Source organism: Pan paniscus, chromosome 22, assembly GCF_029289425.2.
Source record: "Pan paniscus chromosome 22, NHGRI_mPanPan1-v2.0_pri, whole genome shotgun sequence".
NCBI lineage: Eukaryota > Metazoa > Chordata > Mammalia > Primates > Hominidae > Pan > Pan paniscus.
This window is the reverse complement of record NC_073271.2, coordinates 13,129,197-13,149,379: the sequence shown is the minus strand read 5'-3', so window position 1 is coordinate 13,149,379 and position 20,183 is coordinate 13,129,197. Positions and strand designations below refer to the sequence as shown.

The following is a 20,183-nucleotide window of genomic DNA, read 5'->3' as shown; positions in this document are numbered from 1 at the left end:
ATTAATTTGCTCTCTTAAACTGGGTTTGATTTTTTTGTATATTCATGATTTATCTCCCTGGAAAAACAGTAAACATACTGAAAGAGAGTACTGTGTCATTCTTTTGTGATGATTATAGTACACCACATAAATCTGTGCGCAAGGAATCTAGTAAAAGCATTTGAAGACAGAGATATACTTTATTTCAGGCTATTATGGTCACTTCTGAAAAGTTGAATTTCACAGTCACAGTTCTCTGTAGTTTGTAACGTGAAATTTAAGAGGTCCATACTAAATGACACTTTTCATTAGGTATCATAGTAGGTTGAATTGTGGCCCCAAATGTTATGTCTACCTGGAATCCCAGAATACAACCATATTTGGAATAAAAATCTGAGTTTCAAAGAGGAAGAAGTCATACAGAAAAAGAACATCAGAAATCTTAATGAGGCCCCTTTGAGACTTAGCTGTGAGATATATCTGCATAGGATAAAACCCCATGAGAATAAGCAGAAATTGGCTCAGAGTTGTGAGGTGAGCAGTTCCCAGAGCTCACACAGGACTGGGGATCCTTGGGTTTATTCCAGCCAGAGTGGAGCATCCTCATTGATCACTCTCAAAATTCAATAGTGATGTTAAAAAAAAAAATCCATCTTTAGTAGTGGAGTTCGATTATACCTAGAATATGGGCTGCTGCAGCCATATCCAAAAAAAAGTAAAAACAAACCTCAAAAAAGAGCAAGATGAAATGCAGGTGACTTAACTGCCTTCTAGAACAAAGGCGACACACTACTAGGTTTCAACAGAGGACAAAAATGACTATGACTGACCATCACCGCAGTAAAATTCACACATCCAGCATCCAGTCAAAAATTATTAAACATGTTAAGAAATAGGAAAATGAGACACATAATGAGGAGACAAACTAGGCGATAGAAACAGAACAATAAATGGTAGAGGTGATGGAATTAGAAGGCAAGGATATTAAAATAGCTGTTAGAGTGTTATTCAATTATGTAAAGAAAACATGATGTTAATAGATAGAAGAAATTTAAACAGAATAACCTAGATTATCTAGAAATAAAAACTAGAATATCTCGCACGAAAAATTCACCACACAGGATTAGACACTGCAGACAAAAACTCTTCGTAAACTGCAAAAGAAAATATTAGTAAATTTTTGAAGACTATCAATAAAAACCACCTAAAATGAAACCCAGAGAGAAAACGAGTGAAAAAAAATGAAATGCATTTCTGTGAGCTGTGAGATAACACTGAGCAGTGTAATGGCTGTATAATTTAAGGCCCAGGAAGAAGGGGTGGCAGAGCAAATATCTGCAGATAAAATGAACAATTTGTTCAAATTTAAGAAAAATTTAAATATACAGAATCACAATGAACCCTAAGCAGCACAAACACAAAGAAAAATACACTGAGTCCGCATGGGAAGAAATGTTAACAATATCAGAAATGAAAAAAAGGGGGGACATATCAATTTAAATTCTGCTAACATTAAAAGGACAAGAAGAGCACACTATAACCAGCTTTAAGCCAATACATTAGAAAAATTAAATTCAATGAACAAATTCCTTAAACGGAAAAAAAAAAAAAAATACCCAGCTGACTCAAAAAGAAATAGAAATAGAAAATCTGAGTTAAAATCAATTTAAAATTCCAATTTAAAAATTGGAATTATAATTTTAAATGATTCCACAAAGAAATCCTCAGATCAGATGGCTTCACTGGTGAATTTTATCACACTTTTAAGGAAAAATAATACCAGTCCTATGCAAACTGTTCCAGAAAATTATAGGAGAGTGGAACATTCTTTAATTCATTTTATGAGGCCAGCATTTCCCTGATTTAAAATGATATTACAAGAAAAGTATAGACAAATATTTCTCATGAATTTAGACACAAAATCCTGAACAAATATTAGCGAATTAATCCTGCAAATCTTTTAAAAGGGAATATATCATAACCCTATAGGGCTTTTCCAGGAATGCACTGTTTAACTTGAATATCGATCATTATAATTCACCACGTTAACAGGATAAAGAAGAAGAACCATCAGACCATTCCAGAAAAAGCATTTGACAAAATTCCATTTTTGATAAAACATCTCAGTCAACTAGCCATAAAAAGGAACATTCTCAATCCGATGAAAGGCAGCTATAAAAACCTACAGTTAACATCACACTTAAAAGTGAAAGACTTCTCCTCAGCATTAAGAATAAGGGAAGAATCAGTGTTTAACACTCCTATTCAACATTGTACTGAAGTGCAATAAAGCAAAATTTAAAAAAAGACATACGGATATAAGAAAAGGATGTAAAATTGTTTTAATTACCAAATGACATGATGATGTAAGTGGAAGCATCTAAGAATTCCACATAAAACTATTGGAAAGAAGTGAGTATAGAAGATTGCATGAGACAAAATTAATACAAAATTTATTTTATTTCTATGTACTAACAATGAACAATGGGAGGTATTTACAATTACAGTCAAAACCATAAAACACTTAGAATTTTACAAACTTCAAGACCTACACACTGAAAACTATAAAACATTTCCGAGAAGTCAAAGACTAAATAAATGGAAGATGATACTATGTTCATCAATTAGAGTACTTAATATGTTATTAATTCTCACTAAATTGATTATAGATTCCATACAATCCTGTTCAAAATCCCAGCAGGCTTTATTCTGGGGAAATATTGACAACCGAATTCCAAATGTTATAGGGACCTAGAACAGCAAAGGACCTAGAACAGCCAAAACAACTTGATAAAAGGACAAAACTGAAATCCTTAAATTTGACTCCCGTATTTCCAACAAATCTACAGTAATTAAGACAACGATATTGGTGTAAAGGAACACATAAAAATCAATGAAACAGAATAAATAGTTCAAAATAGACAATGTGTATTTGGTAATTTGATTTTAGACATAACAATTTAAACAAAATAATTCAATGGGTAAAAAAAGAGACTTTTTAATAAATGGTGCTAGAAAGAATTAGAAATATCTATAAATATATTAATAAGCAAACAAACACCCACTCTGACTTTAAACTATACAAGAAAACTCAGAATGAATCACAGACATAAGAGTGAAAGCTAAAATTATGAAACTCAGGATGAAAATATATTTTTTATTTTTACATAGCAATATTTTCATAGTTCAAAAAATATCGATCATAACAGAATGGATAAAATGAATATAAAATCTACTATTCAATAAACAGTATAAAAAGTAAAAACACAAACCACAAACTTAGAAAAAAATATTTGATATATATGTATGTCTGATAAAAGAGTTATATTCAGAATATATAAAGGACGCTTATGACTCTATAATAAATGTAAAGCAATCCAAATGGGCAAGCTACTTAAACAGATATTTTACAAATGAAGGTACACAAATGGCCTCTAAATACATGAAAAGATGCTTAACATAATTAGTCCCTAATAAGCATTAGGGAAATGCATATTAAAATCATAACGAGTACCATTATAAGCCTATTTAAGTAGCTACAATTAAACTGAGTGACAATATCAAGTGTTTGTGGAGATATGAAACCACTAGATCTATGATATATTGCTATACATTGTTGGGAGTGTAAAATGGTAAAATCACATTGCAAAGCATTTTAAGCAGCTTCTTATAAGATTAAATATGCATTTTCTATGTGACCCTGCAATTTCATTCAAAACAAATGAGACACACCCACACAAAAGCTTATACTTAAATGTTCATAGTAACTTTTATTTTTAAAATAATAATAGTCTGTATCTTGAATGAACACAAATGTCTATGCCCAGTTGGGTGGATTCAGACATTCTGGTATATTCATGTAATAGAATACTACTCACTGTGGTAGGCAGCTTCTACACTAGCTCCTTCTGATCTCAGCCTCCTGGTATTCACTACATTGTGTAATCCCCTCCTGTTGAGTAATTTCTTTCTAATTAATAAAATATCTCATTGCTAAGGGGATGTCATTTCTGTAGCTACATTACTAGAGATTGTAGCCAACTCTCTCCCTTGCTGGTTTTGATGAAGTAAATTGCCACCTTAGGGAGGCCCACACGGCAACAAACTGAGGGTGAAATCTAGCTAATAGCTACCTAGTTATCTGAGGCCATCAATCCAACTACCCAAGAGCAACTGAATCCTGCCAGCTGTTATGTTAAGTGAGGCTGGAAGCAGACCCATCCCAAGTTGACTTTCAGATGAGACCTCGGTCCTGACTGCTTCCTTGTTTACAGATTTGCCAACAACTTTAAATCAAAGAACTCACATAAACCATGCCCAGATTTCTGACCCACAGAAACTATGAGGTAATAAATATGTGTTGTCTTAAGACACTTAATTATTGTCGATTTGTTAGGAAGTAATAGATAACAAATACACCCACCAATATAAAGGAGAAATCTAATAATATATACAGTATATGTTTTCTCTTGGTGTGTAACAAATCACCACAAACTTAGCAGCTTCAAATAATGCTCACTTATTAATTTACTGCTCTAAAGGTGAGAAATCTGAGCATGGCATAGCTGAGTTCTCTGCTCATATCTCACCAGGATGAATTTAAGGTATTGGCCAGGGCCATGATCTCATCTGCGGCTCAGGTTCCTCCTCTAAGGTCACGTGGCTGTTGACAGAATTCAATTCCTTATGATGATAAGACTGAAGTCTCAGCTTTTTTGCTGGTTGTCAATTTAGAGGTAACCTTGTGTTCCCTATCATCTGGCTTTCTCCATCACATGGAAGTTTCCTTTTAAAAGCCAACAGAATTTTGTCTACGCTTCAAATATCTCTTAATTTTTTTCTAACAACTCACCTGCTTAGGTCACTCACTTAGCTCAAGCTCACCTGGGAAAATTTTTCTAACTTAAAATAAACTTATTAGGGACTTTAATTACACTTGAGAAATCCCTTTACAATAGCACCTAGGTTAGTGTTCAGTGGAAAACTGAGAGAAAATTATACATACCAGGAGGCAAGAATTTTAGGAACCATCTTAAAATTCTGTCTGCCATATCAACAGTATGGACAAATTTCAGAAATAGTGTGCTGAGAGAAATAAGCCAAAGTTAAAGAGGACACACTACATTATTTCATTTATTTGTATCTTGAGGAAAGACAAATATGATCCATGGTAATAAAAAGCAGATCAATTGTTGCCAGAATCCAGGGGTGGGGCATTGGCTGGAAAGAACACAAGAGACTATTCTGGAATGAGGGGATCATTATATATCTTGATATTGATGCTGGTTATACATGCACATAAATTTGTCAGAACTCATCAAATTGTACACTTAAAATGTGTGCATTATTTATTATTATATATAAAGTGTACCCCAATAAAGATCATTGAACATAAACAAAATCAGCCAGTCACATGACCTTTGCCTTACTATCACCTTCTAAATGTTACACAAGAACATCTAATTGACCAAATCTAATCTCACCCAGGAATCTAGCTACAAAGTAGTTTAGCAAATGCAATTTTAGTTTTAGCATCCATGCTTCATAGTAAAGGAATGGATACTCAAAGGTAGATGGTACAGATGTTGAGCTAAGCCAGGTGCCTCAGTTCAAGGTATTTCTTCTTATTCCTTCAGTAAATTCAGTAGGTCAGAATGAATGAATCAAATATACATACACACATGTGCACACATGCTTATGCACACAGACACACACCAACACCCCCACCTTGGGCAAACATTATGCTTAAAGACAGTGAACTATAGTTCATAAAAAGAAACATAATATCATATATAATGATAGCTGAACATAATAGAGTTCTTCTTGTTAATATACACAGTAGTTCTAATCCTCTTCTTATTATACCTCCTCTAAGCTAAGAGACAGCAGGCCTGATTTCTAGTCCTGAAATTCACTAACGAGAGCTATCACCTCTGTAGTTAAATCTCACTATAGAGATAATCACCTCCTGTTTTAAAATTGTGTTCCAGTGTTGATACTTAGGGTTGGAACTTATTCTAGAATCATGTAATTCTTAATAGGAAAAAAAAATAGAGTTGTACAAAGATCTTGTAGAAATCTTTAAAATAATGAATTTCCATTTTGTTTTTGGATCAGCTACATTTATAGAGCAGGGATTTCTTCAGTGATCTCTATCTTAATAATGGGGTGGAGTGAGCAGGGCATGAATCAAGGCCAAATATTCCTCTGGGATTAAATGAGGGGTGTTTTCTCTTCCAGTCACAAGCATGTGTACTTAGTTATAAAAATAAAATAGAATATACAAATTAATGAAAATTTTTCAGCACATCTGGGAAGGATTTTCAGATGATGAGTTGCAGGAGCATACCACTTGAGAACCACTGACACAATAAATTATATAAATAGGACAAAGAGCAAGATTTAAGGAAACTATCCAATGTTCATTGATTGTGCTTCTGCAGTATGTTTCATACCAAGAAAGAAATAAAATTTAATTAAAACAATATTATGTGAGGGATGTTGCTTATATGATTTTTGCCAAACCTAGGCATACAAACTGTAATTGCATTTATCAGTTGATGTCCACAGAAATTATAACTCTATCTAAGACAACTTTCCTGGATTCTTTAACCCTAAGTTTCAGGAAAAACCAACAAAGAAACCAACAAAATGATCAGACACCATTTTTCATTCAGGAAAATCCCTTGTACCATGGGCTGAGATGGAATTGTTTCAATAGAGTGGTTTTAGCTACACATGAGTTTTATTAGATTTGAAAAGTCATGCTCTACCATTTTCCTGGGAAGGAAAAAATGTATTATGACTGTGTTTAGTTCCAAGAAATCCCAACAATGAGTTAAATCAGTAAAAGTCTTGTCTCTTGCAACAAGCTCATGAATAGGAAGATGAAGATTAGTACTGTAGCTCAAATGTCATCAAGGTCCAGATTTCTTCTGTATTACAATTGAAACCAACTTTAAAATATGGCTTCAATTTTCACAATTGTGGGATGATTGTTCCTCCAGGCATCCATCTGGAAGGAAGGCAAGGGAACTAAGACAGGGGGCCCCAAACCCTGGGTTGCGAACCAGTACTGGTCTGTGGCCTGTTGGGAACTGGGCTGCACAGCAGGAGGCGAGCAACGGAACCAGTGAGCATTACTGCCTGAGCTCTGCCTCCTGTTAGATCAGCAGTGGTATTAGATTCTCATAGGAGCATGAACCCTATTGTGAACTGCACATGTAAGGGATCTAGGTTGCAGGCTCCTTATGAGAATTGAATGCCCAGTGATATCTAAGGTGAAACAGTTTCATCCCAAAACCATCCCCCGGCACCCTCCTGGTCCATGGAAAAAACTGTCTTCCACAAAACTGGTCTCTTGGTGCCGAAAAGGTTGGGGACCACTGAACTAAGGGACAAAGCCAGTGAGTTTATCTTTTGATAAAGCTTTCCTTGAAGCCCCAACCAGAGGCTTCCATCAATTTTACTGTTGGCCAGAATGGGGTGGCATGGGTACCTTTATTTGCACTGGAAGCTACCGAAGCAAGGTTTTTAACTTGATACATTTCTATTTAATTGACACAGACATTAAGTAAGAAAAGAGAGCCAGGCACGGTGGCTCACGCCTGTAATCCCAGCACTTAGAGAGGCTGAGGCAGGTGGATCACCTGAGGTCAGGAGTTCAAGACTAGCCTGGCCAACATGGCGAAACCCCGTCTCTACTAAAAACACAAAAATTAGCTGGGCGTGGTGGCGAGAGCCTGTAATCCCAGCTACTAGGGAGGCTGAGGCATGAGAATTGCTTGAACCCAGGAGGCAGAGGATGCAGTAAGCCGAGATCGTGCTGTTGCACTCCAGCCTGGGGGACAGAGTGAGACTCTGTTCCAAAAAGAAAAAAAAAGAAAAGGGAAGTGGATATTGGAAAGGCATCAGGCAGTGTCTGTTTTAGCTAGTGACTATCATAAACAAGATCTGCTATCCTATCACAACCTTCTCCCACCTACTCTTCAAATTACATACACACACACAAACACACACACACACAAACACAAACACACACACACACATACCACTTTATTCTGCTCCCTTACATTCAGTTTCTATAAATATCCTCAGCAGATTCATTTCATGAAAAGATAAACTTTTTTTTGAGGAATATAACAATATAGGTGTTATTTACCCAAGTTTCTATGTGTCTAAATCAAGTACTGAGAAGTTCTGAGACTTCAATAATTTATTTAGTTAGGATTGAAATGAAATGAATTTCTGAATGTCCTAACTAGCTTTGCAGACTTTTCCCAGAGTTGATCAAAGGTCAATGCTCAACTGAACGCATTTGAGTCGATAAACATTTGTTGAGTGTCAACAATCTGCCAGGTCTGTGCTAAAGTTACCAGGAAGAATAAGACTAAATGTCTCCCTTTGGGAGAAGCCGGTACAAAAACAACAGGGATGTGAACACATAACTACAATAGAGGAAGATATGAGCACAAGTTAGAGGGTGGCACAGTGGAAGAATACTTAATTCTACAGGGAGAGGAGGGCAGGAAAAACTTCTCTGAAGACGTGATATCCGAGTTGAATTAGTCCCCATGTTTGTTGATTCTAGTGCATTTTCCACAACCTACAAATGAAAATTAAAAATTGGCGATAAGAAACATACTTACAATAATATTTTTAAATATATTTTTGAATAAGAATACAACCCAAAGTATGGATCTGAATTTTAATGAAATATCTGGACTACTGCTTTAGCTTACCCAGAATGCATTCTGTTATTTTCACAGTTTATTGTAACTTCATAAATACAGAACATCTCACAATATGTTTGTGCCTACTGAAAAGCAAACAGCAAAGTATCTAATAATCCAAGAAATTGTTGTTTACAAAATATGCTAGACATTTTCATGATGATCTTCAGAAATATTTAAATTCTTATTTGTTTCCTATACTCATTATTTGAGAATAAGAGAGATTAAATATTTTTAACTGTCTCTACCACACGATCATGGTCTAAACTATAAGTGTGTTGTGGCAGTATACTTGAATCTCTTGATGATCAAGCTACACATTCCTGAAGGTATATATACCCATTTCAGATTTTCATGGGGTGGAATTTCATGGCAGTCCTTAATGACTGTAAATTAGGATGTTTCCTTCTATTTCAATGACTCATTATTTTCATCACCATCTTTAACTCAAGACACCTTCCCCAAAACTCAATTCTGTTCTGCCTAGAAAAATGTACCAAAGTGTTTTCAAATATTCTATTCCTTTAATTCTCACAATATCCCCCAAAATGAGCCATTTTATGTGGGTTTCGTGAACCCAAGACATTTGGCTAAAGTCACAAATCTTGATTTTCCCCCTTAATTCCAGTTCTCTTTCTGATACTTCCCACAAGTCTTCACTATGTCAGCAGCGGGCAGGGGGGTCTACTGTTGGTACACTGTATGGTATAGTCAACTGACTGTATGGTACAGTTAATTTTTAATTGCTAATGTAGCAGGACAAGCCGCAGACAAAACCCATCAGACACCTAGTTAAAGAAGGAAGGGCTTTATTTGGTCGGGAGCTTCGGCAAGACTCACTTCTCCAACAACTGAGCTCCCCGAGTCAGCAATTCCTGTCCCTCTTAAGGGCTTACCACTCTAAGGGGTCCACGTGAGAAGGTCATGATCGATTGAGTAAGCAGGGGGTACGTGACTGGGGGCTGCATGCACTGGTAATTAGAATGGAACAGAACAGGACAGGGATTTTCACAGTGCTTTTCTATACAATGTCTGCAATCTATAGATAACATAACCCATTAGGTCAGGGGTGGATCTTTAACTACCAGGCCCAGGGTGTGGCGCAGGGCTGTCTGCTTGTGGATTTCATTTCTGCCTTTTAGTTTTTACTTCTTCTTTCTTTGGAGGCAGAAATTGGGCATAAGACAATATGAAGGGTGGTCTCTCCCTTACTAAAACAACAGGCATTTTCTGTTATTTCACCTAAAAAGTAAGCAGTTCTACTAGGTATTCTCTAAAGTGATTTGCTGCTCAAATAATCTTCCACTCCATAAGCCTGCATTTGCTGAGCTTCCTTCTTCAACTAGGCTCCTCAGAAGTTCCTAATATATTTTTTTCTTTTTTTTTTTTTTGAGATGGAGTCTCACTCTGTCGCCCAGGCTGGAGTGCAGTGGTGCGATCTCGGCTCACTGCAAGCTCTGCCTCCCAGGTTCATGCCATCCTCCTGCCTAGCCTCCTGAGTAGCTGGGACTACAGGGGCCTGCCACCAAGCCCAGCTAATTTTTTGTATTTTTAGTAGAGACCGGGTTTCTCCTTGTTAGCCAGAATGGTCTCGATCTCCTGACCTCGTGATCCGCCCGCCTTGGCCTCCCAAGGTGCTGGGATTACAGGTGTGAGCCACTGTGCCCGGCCATAAGTTCCTAATACTTTAAGTATAGTATGCATTTTAATAATCCAGGAGTCTTTATTAAGCACCTACTTATGTTTCCAGCACTCTACTAAGAAAAAGGCAGACAAGAAAACTTTCGGTTTCTGCCTTCTAGAATGATTACAGTTTATTTCACTGTTAATGTAAGCATCATAATGGCAGGGACTTAAGTAAACCTTGTGTTTTTGATGCCTAGAACAGTACCTGACATTTAATAGTTTTTAAATAAGCAAATGCAGGTATACATGTAATATGTAAGTGAATTTTTAAGACCAGACAGTATATGATGGGTATAACTGTGAAGAAGCAAATTTAGCCAGTATGCTATAGAGTGCAAAATTCTATACCCAGTCACCCAAAGATTATTCAGACAGGTATTAGGGACATTACTGGAACAACTAATAATTCCTGGCAGGCATCATAGCCATAGTGGAGAAAAGCCATACCTCTTCTCTTCTGGGCTGCTGTATAGCAAGAATTTTAACATGAATTTTTAGCTATTTAAAAACTTTAGAACATTTTTTTTTTTACAAACGATAATATGTGCTCACAGGCATGGAAGTAACAACACCTGGGACTGATCCATTTATAAACATGATGATAACATCTGAGTTAGTGGACTTAGAAGAGAATTAGGCCTTCAGAAAAGGAAAGTAAGAACTTCTAGTCAAATAAAAAGAGACTCGATTAGAAAAAACAGAGACTATTATCTTAACTAAAATTGGTGTAAGTCTCTGGGCTCGGGTTAATGTGAACTAAACTAAATCTGATAGCATATCAATTAAAGTTATGTTAAGTTTGAGTACATACTGCAAGTTTTGTAAGAACTGTTTGTTATTTTCATTTACCAGTATAGGTTTAATCATTCTCAACCAATTCTCTTTGTCTTCAAAATATAAGCCTTTATGTGTGTTCACAGAGACAGGATTTTAGTTTAGACAAACCTTGCCTTGCTATTACGTGTGGGCATCTTTCTCAGGATGTTGCCTCAAAAGCTGTAGCATTAACTAAAATTTACTGAGCATTTTCCTTATTCAGGCAGAAAAAGAAACTGAGGCACAGAGGGTTTGCCCAAGGTCACATAATCAGCAAGTGGTGGGCTATATCTGAACTCAGGAAGTCTGACTTTATAGCTGATGCTCTAAATGATTAAACAGTGTCTGTCTTGGTCTACTGCTTGTGATGCAAATATAGTCAAAGTTCAATTTACACAAATGTGTTTTACCTTCGTGATGAAATTTCTGTAACATGAGTTTAATTCTAGAATGATATCCCCTTGCTATGTTATATGAACTATTTTGTATCTCACAATGGCATAAGTTGCCTGTCTAGGAAATATGATTTAAATACTAGTCTGAAATCAACAAGATGGTAAAGGGGTTGGGAGGGGGGAGCAAGTATATATGATAATCTTAAAACACCCTGAAGAAGATATAATGGCAGTTGAAATAATAAAAATCCAGTTGGCTTGATCTTTTAATTTTCCAAGAAAACTATCAAGAAAAGTGAGAACCTGACAATAGATCCACGCAGAGTGGGCATGAAATTGTAAAACTAAAAACCCGGTTAAATAGGATGAGCTCCCGAGAGAAGTAAAAACTCTAGTGAAATAGCAATTAAAAAGGCATGAGGAAAGTATATTGGGGTAATGAGATAGAAGGTTTTAGGAAGTCCTCAACCAAGATATTCTCCAGGCTTTGACCTTTCTAGTCAACTGTTTGAAAACTTTATCACGCAAGAGAATCACCTTGTTATTAAAATACAAATTGCTGGCCATCATCCCCAGATTTTCTGATTCAATGGGTCTGAGGTTTGGCCCAAGACTCTACATCACTAACAACAATTTCCCAGGTGACAATACTGCTGGTCCGGGGACCACACTTTAAGAATCACTGCTTTACAGTAACTGTTCTCAATACATATACAACCATCAGAAGGAGTATTCTCTAAAATGTCTACATTATCAAGATTATGCCTTTGTAATTAGTAACAAAGTATACACCAGAGAGAAAGGCTGGAGTTACTAAATCCACCTGAACAATTGCAGAAGAAAGGAAAAAAAGTCTACCCAAAAGCATGATCAACTCTAGGAGCAAAAAGCAATCTGTTTGTTGAGGACCCCTCAACCAATGTATTAAAAGGATACTTAACTAGACTACAGACTCTAACCACCCTGTTTACTCTTAGCTAACACTGTCATCAATAAACCAGTAAGAGAGAACCCGCCCCATATTTACTGCAATTATAGGTAAAACCTATATATTAAGTTATAATTACTTAGACTTTATCCCCTATGTAATGGTGAGTCCTGGAGACTTTTAAGCAGGAACATGATCTATTAGAGCTGAATCTTAGGAAATAAAAGTAAATATCAATCAAGACTTCTCCAGTTGAAAATAGTACTCAATTCAGACTAGCTTCAGCAAAATGAGAGGTATATTATCTCGGATATGAGGAGTAACTTAGAAAATTCATTCATAGTTTTATCTACATGCTCAAAAAATCCTACCAAGAATTTGCCAAATTTTTCCGTTGTTCCTGTGTCTGACTCTGATTTGCCATGCTCTAGTCTACTGTCAGCCTGAACCAGTCCCTATGGCCTGGGGGATAAGCTGCTCTCACTGACCAGAACAGGTCAAGTGCCCTCCTTTATAGCCAAGGATAGGCCAGTTCCACCCAAACCATGTGGAGAAAAGTGAAAGTGCAGAGAGGTGGATTCCATAGGGAAAAGAGAAGAAGTGGTAGAAATAAGGGTTGCTAATATCACAATTCTTGTGATAAACATGTTTAAGTCTGTGTGTTTAACCCAACTTACCCCATGCTGATTTGACCGTGGACTCCTTATGAATGATCACTTGAACATTGTTGCTGCATGGATTACAGTGTGGAACCTTGCTCGAGATATACTGATGTGCCACGAGATACTAAACCCTTAGTTTCAGGAAATTCGAAGGTTGAGTTGGGCAGAGCCACAGATCCAGTCACCTTGGAACATGAGCAGCCCTGCCCACAGTCCCAATTCTCCTCTAGTTTACCCTAGGTTTTAGTCTGTTCAGATTGCTATACCATAGACTGAGTGGCTTAAAAACAACACAGTATTTTTTTCCTAGTTCTGGAGGTTGGAAAGTCCAAGATCAAGGGACTATAGATTCCAAGTTTCTTGAAGGCCCACTTCTTTATAAATAGCTGTCTTCTCACTGAAATATCACATGGCAGAAGGAGCAAAGAGTCTCTTTTAGGCCTCCTTTATAAGGGCACTTACTGCATTGATGAGAGCTCCACTAATATGATTAAACTGCCTTCCAAAGGCCCCACCTTCTCATCCCATTATTTTGGGGGTTATCTTTACCACCAAGGGGATACAAAAATATTCAGACTATAGCACCCCAGGATCACACAGTTATCTTTTTGTTTTTTCATGTCTGGATATGAAAGAGTTTGGAAAACATTGCTCTAGCAAACAAAGTAACACAGGCCACGTATTTTCCAATTACTCCTATAATTATCCCAGTGGAAAGAGCTTCTTGGTATTTCAAAGTCAAAATCATGTGTACACAACTAGCAGCCTTGACTGTTATGCTGTTACCCAAGTGAGGTAATCAATCTCTTATAAAAGGGGCTTACACTCTCTCAAAAGGTGAAGGAGAAAAAGGAACGTGAATAGAGACGACATAGACAGGATAATAGGTCTCCCTCCCTACCCCTGGGCTCAAGTACTTGAGTGATTGAGAGCTGCTTGTTTCTATTTTGCATACAACTTGCTTGAGGTCAAGTTTCAATGGCTACCAAAGGCTTGCCAAACACCACCTTCAAAACAGGCCTAAACAGAGGTTCCTCCAAAGTAGTTACGCCAGCCTTCACAACAGTAACTCAGAAATAATTCTTTCCTTGAAAAAACCCATGCTAAAGATGGTAAGAACCCTACTCCTTTCAATCCTCTATTATGAACAGTGCAGGGAATAAATGCTCTGGGACTGAATTTGATGTAGTTATGGTGCAATTGTTTAGTTAGTTTCTAGGACATGGATTTAACTAAAGCTCAGAAATCAGCTTGTCATCTCCCCCGGCTCACAAAAGCCTGAGCAGAGTATATCATACACTGGTTTGAGACAATTCTGGCAAGAGTCCAGTGAGAAAATATTGCATGCCAGCTTCATGCTCAGTTATCTAGTGTTTCAACCAAAATTCTCTGAATTAAAAAAAAAAAAAAATGGGAGGGGACTCATAAAATGATAACCAACACCACATTTAGAAGAAATTTTAGCTTTCAAGAGCTTCATTGCGGAATCACACAAAAATAATTTTAAAAGCCAAGTCTGGGAGTGAGACATACAGTTCTGGGTCTTCAACAAATTCTGACAAGATTTCACACACTGTCAGAGAGGTTCTTTTTTCTTGCCCAGCTTCCCTGCAGTGGGAGAGGGGACAGAGCCAATGCCCCAACCTCCCTGCACTTGGGGAGCCACTTTGACCCAATTCCAGAAGCCCAAGGGCTGTCCTTAATTAGCATTGTAATTTATATTGCACAATTATGCAAATTGGATACATAAACAAAATTATCCTTTCAGTTTGGCTTTGCTACCCGAGAAATGCAAAGCCAGTTAAAGATAAGAATAAAGAAAACAGAATACATTTGCTTTAATGCAATGCACCATTTCCTAATTTATCCTTTCTTTTGTTTTACTCTTTCACCTTGCACTTGGAATTTTTTAAAATTTTTATTTTGCCTTATTTGTTTTTTTTTTCTTCATTTTATGCTTTTCTCCCCTTTATATATACTTGGCTCTTTTTCCTTGAGAAATTTTCCATCTCATTAATTCTCCTGCAGCAATTCATAACTCTTTGGGGGCATTCCTTTGTTTTTTGATATGACTACTACCTGACTGTATATAGTTTCCCTTTTTTTTTTTTTTCCTCCCAGATTCTCTCCTTTCTACTGGCATCCTTTTCCATTTTACTCAATTTTCCTCAGTTAGGTTGACTTGCTTTTATACCTGTGTGATGCTCCTTGCCAGATATCTAGCAAATACCCCCAGGATCCAATCATTTTTTTCCTAAGAAAACTGAAAAGAAGCATGGCAAATAACAGAGCTTGGAAAATAGGAAACTTTAAAATACAAAGCCCAGTGAAATCTACTTGGAAGCCAATGCTTAGAGGCAAGAGACAGTGATTCAAATAGGTGTTGACTGTCAGGTAATCAATCAATGATCAGCATAGCAAAGATCACTTTCCAACATTGGAAAGTTATGCATATTCCAATTGAGCTAGCCCTTTTAAACAGCCTTAAAATTGTATAAAAGGGAAGAAAATTTAAGATATTGAAAACTGGTAGAAAATAAAACCTAGATAAAGCTGGTTTTGGAAGAGCAGTGGCCACTGTGATTGACAATGAGGGCACTGACTGTTAAGGGGATTTATAACAGAAGTACTTGAACAGAATTGTGAAGAGAAGAGAATTGTGCATTGTTTTATCTGCCCAGAACCACAGCTCCCATGGGAAATACTCCACCTCATTCTACAACCTTCTGGCTGCAACAAAAGCAGTCAAATTAAAACATAACCCAAGGGGTACCTAACCCAACTTGAGAAAATCATAGCATCCTCCCTTTGGCTATAACTTTTTCCACATGAATAACATTCAAATGCCTTACAGAGCCTCCCATATGTAATTTTAGTCCCTATCTGCCTCCCTGCCTCTAACTTATTCCCCACATTTTTTCCCATTTGCTTACTAGGTTCTAGCCATCCTGGCTGTCTAATATTCTCAGTTCATTGCGTTTGTACCTTTCATCCTCTCTACCTGCCATCACCTTTCTTGATTTTTTGATAGCTGTTTTTTTCTTGTCATCTGGGTCTCTATTCAGATGTTATCTCAGATAAATATTCTCTTATATATCTAATATTGACCTCCACTCCTCTGCCCCATCAATCATTTGCTATATATTACCTTGTTTTAATGTAGTACTATTTGAAATCAGCTTATGTATTTATCTTATATATATATTTGCCTCTTGGATATTTATTATATATTTTAACTTACTTATTCCCTGTCTCTCTCTATAGAATATAAGATCTTGTTTGTCTGGTTCACTGCTGGATTCACAGTACTAAAGACAGTGTCAGACATATAAAAAACATTCTCAAAATATTCTTGATTTAAGAGACTGAATAGATAATTGTTTTAGAATGGACAATGACTTATACCTGGCCAAAGTTTTCCATCCCCACAATTAGTGTTGTTTGTGATTAGAAAAAAAAAAAAAAAAAAAAAAAAAAAGGTCAAGCAACTGTTTTTGGGCATTGAATATTTGGACTAAAAGATATAAAGCTCACAGTAACTATGTTTTCTACTAAGTGGATGGAAGTAAGACAGTGGGGGGTAGAGCGGAGGTGGAGGGAACTAGTGGAGTGTGGTGGAAGGGGGTCAGGTGGCTGGGGCAGAGGTGGAAACTAAGTTTGGTCAGTCTTTATTCCCTGGATTCTGATATTCCTGAGGCCCAGCTGCATTCCTGTACTTGGTTTCTATGAAACCCCTCATAGAAAGGGGGAAGTACCCTAACGGTACCCTCTATGATTTCTGCTTTTTCTTAAACTAACATAAATTGGGTTTTAACCTTTTGCAATCCATTAAAGTAACATAAAACAACATGAAACAACATTATAACATTATGATTATGAAGTTAAAATCGAGGACAAAATAGAATTTGAATCAAGATTCTGCTATTTATTAATCTGTGTCATGGAGGACCAATTTATTAATTTATTAATCTCTTCAAAGTTTATCTTCTTTATTTAAAAAAGAGCAATAATAGAACCTATCTGATAAAGGCATTAGAAGGGTCAAATGTAATTATATATGCAGAGTTCTTAAAATGCCTGAATATATAGTAAGATCTTAGTTATGGATTTTTAATGTTTATAGCCTGGCCAAACGGTGAAAGTCTGCTTTAAATTGGTATTTCAAACCTACCCTCATTGAGGTGTCTCATTTTCTGTGGCACGTTCTTTCATGCGCATCCCTGTGAAGAGATCACCAAACAGGCTTTGTGTGAGCAATAAAGATTTAATTACCTGGGTGCAGGCGGGCTGAGTCCAAAGAGAGTCAGCAAAGGGAGATGGGGTGGGGCCGTTTTATAGGATTTGGGTAGGTAAAGGAAAAAGGGGGTTGTTCTCTGGCAGGCAGGAGTGAGGGTCACAAGGTGCTCAGTAGGGGAGCTTTTGAGCCAGAATGAGCCAGGAGAAGGAATTTCACAAGATAATGCCATCAGTTAAGGCAAGAACAGGCCATTTTCACTTCTTTTGTGGTGGAATGTCATCAGTTAAGACAGGAACCGGCCATCTGGATGTGTATGTGCAGGTCACAGGGGCTATGATGGCTTAGCTTGGGCTCAGAGGCCTGACATTCCTGTCTTCTTATATTAATAAGAAAAATAAAATGAAATAGCGTTGAAGTGTTGGGACGGTGAAATTTTTTGGGGGTGGTATGGAGAGATAATGAGCGATGTTTCTCAGGGCTGCTTGGAGCGGGATTAGGGGCAGCGTGGGAACGTACAGTGGGAGAGATTAAGCTGAAGGAAGATTTTGTGGTAAGGGGTGATATTGTGGGGTTGTTAGAAGAAACATTTGTCATTTAGAATTATTGATGATGGCCTAGATACAGTTTTGTATGAATTGAAAAACAGAATAAGAGAAGGAGAAAAACAGGTATTAAAGGTCTAAGAATTGGGAGGACCTAGGACATCTAATTAGAGAGTGCCTAAGGAGATTCAGCATAGTCCTGCCAGCAAAGATTATTTATTTACTTTAAGAGGGAGTTAAGAGTGGCAGTTTGGGGATAGCACCAGGAGATATCAGCTGTGATGGCTTGGAGAAACAGTGTAAACCGGCAGTGTAAACAAGAGCAGGGCATGTATGAGTAGTTGAGAACGGTGAATAGGAGTATGACTAGACAGAAGATAGTAGGAATGACAAGTTTTTTGGGGCACAGTCCAAGTTGGTCTGGTGTCTGGAATGAGACTGGGGCCTAATAAAAAGGAGCGTCTATATGGGAGCTCAAGTGGGTTGTACCTTGTAGCATTCTGAGGACAGGCCTGAATTCTGAGAAGGGAAAGTGGTAAAAGTATTGTCCAGTCCTTTTTAAGTTGGTGGCTGAGCTTGGTGAGGTGTGTTTTTAAAAGACCATTAGTCTGTTCTACTTTTCCTGAAGACTGAGGACTGTAAGGGATACAAAGGTTTCACTGAATACTAAGAGCCTGAAAAAATGCTTGGCCGATTTGACTAATAAAGGCCGCTCTGCTATCGGACTGTATAGAGGTGGGAAGGCCAAACCGAGGAATTATGTCTGACAGAAGGGAAGAAATGACAGTGGTGGCCTTCTTAGACCCTGTGAGAAAGGCCTCTACCTATCCAGTGAAAATGTCTACCTAGACCAAGAGGTATTTTAGTTTCCTGAGTCGGGGCATGTTGAGTAAAGCTAATTTGCCAGTCCTGGGTGGGGGCAAATCCCTGAGCTTGATGTGTAGGGAAGGAAGAGGACCTGAATAATCCCTGAGAAGTAGTAGAATAGCAGGTGGAACACTGAGAAGTTATTTCTTTTAGGATAGATTTCCACAACGGAAAGGAAATGAGAGGTTATAGCAGGCTAGTGGCTTGTACTATAGCATAATCTGCCTTTGCTGGTGTGTGGCGATTAGGCCTGGTGAAACTGCCATCAATAAACTAAGCGTGATCAGGGTGAGGAACAGGGAAGAAGGAAATGTGGGGAAATGGAGTGAACATCAGGTGGATCAGAGAGATACAGTCATGAGGGTCAGGTGTGGCATCAGGAATAATGTGGGAGGCCGGATTGAAGTCCGCACCAGGAACAATGGTAACTGTGGGAGACTCAACAAAGAGTGAGTACAGCTGAAGGAGCCGGGGAGCAGAGAGTATATGCATCAGGTGTGAGGAAGAAAATAGATTTTGGAAATTATGAGAGCTGTAGAGAGTGAGTTGAGCATAGTTTGTGATTTTAAGGGCCTCTAAAAGCATTAGGGTAGCAGCAGCCGCCGCACGGAGACATGATGGCCAGCCTAAAACAGTAAGGTCAAGTTGTTTGGACAAAAAGGCTACAGGACGCGATCCTGGTCCTTATGTAAGAATTCCAACTGCACAGCCCTGCACTTCAGCTGTGTGTAATGAAAAGGGTTGGGATGAGTCAGGGAGAGCTAGAGTGGGGGCAGTCTCTAAAGCTGTCTTCAAGGAATGGAAAGAGGAGTGGGGAAAGTATTTAGGATCTATGGGGTCAGCTAGGTTTCCTTTTGTGAGTTTATATAACGGTTTTGTTAGGATGGCAAAACCAGGTATCCAAAGGCAAAAGTATCCAACCATGCCCAGGAAGGAAAGGAGTTGTTGTTTTGTAGAAGGGATTGGGGTTTTGGAGATTAGCCAGACACGATCAGCAGGGAGAGCACGTGTGTTTTTATGAAGAATTATGCCAAGGTAGGTAACGGATGGAGAAGAAATTTGAGCTTTGGAGGGGGATACCCGATATCCTTTGGAGAATAAATGCTGAAGGAGCAGGAGTGTGTCTCATTGAGAAGATTCAAAGGAGGAGCTACAAAGAAGAAGGTCATCAATATATTGAATAAGGTGAGAAGCGGAGGGGTGGAAAGAAAGTAAATCATGAGAAAGAGCTTGGCTGAAGTAATGAGGGCTGTCCCTGAAACCTTGTGGCAGCACAGCCCAGGTACGTTGCTGAGACTGATGGGTGTCAGAGTCAGTCCAGGTGAAAGCAAAGAGAGGC

The 20,183-nt window shown here is 37.8% G+C and overlaps 1 long non-coding RNA gene across 11 annotated transcripts in view; it reads right to left on the bottom strand.

Annotated features, from left to right (window-relative positions):
• Positions 1-2,423: 2,423 nt before the first annotated feature.
• LOC106634210 (uncharacterized) overlaps positions 2,424-20,183 on the bottom strand; it is a 240,570-nt gene continuing 222,810 nt past the window's right edge. For all 11 annotated transcript variants that reach the window (XR_010111143.1, XR_010111135.1, XR_010111137.1 and 8 more), the window contains 2 exons: positions 17,370-17,418; positions 2,424-8,584 (listed from right to left, as the gene is read on the bottom strand). This is a non-coding gene — a long non-coding RNA (uncharacterized LOC106634210). The remainder of the gene's footprint in view (positions 8,585-17,369; positions 17,419-20,183) is intronic.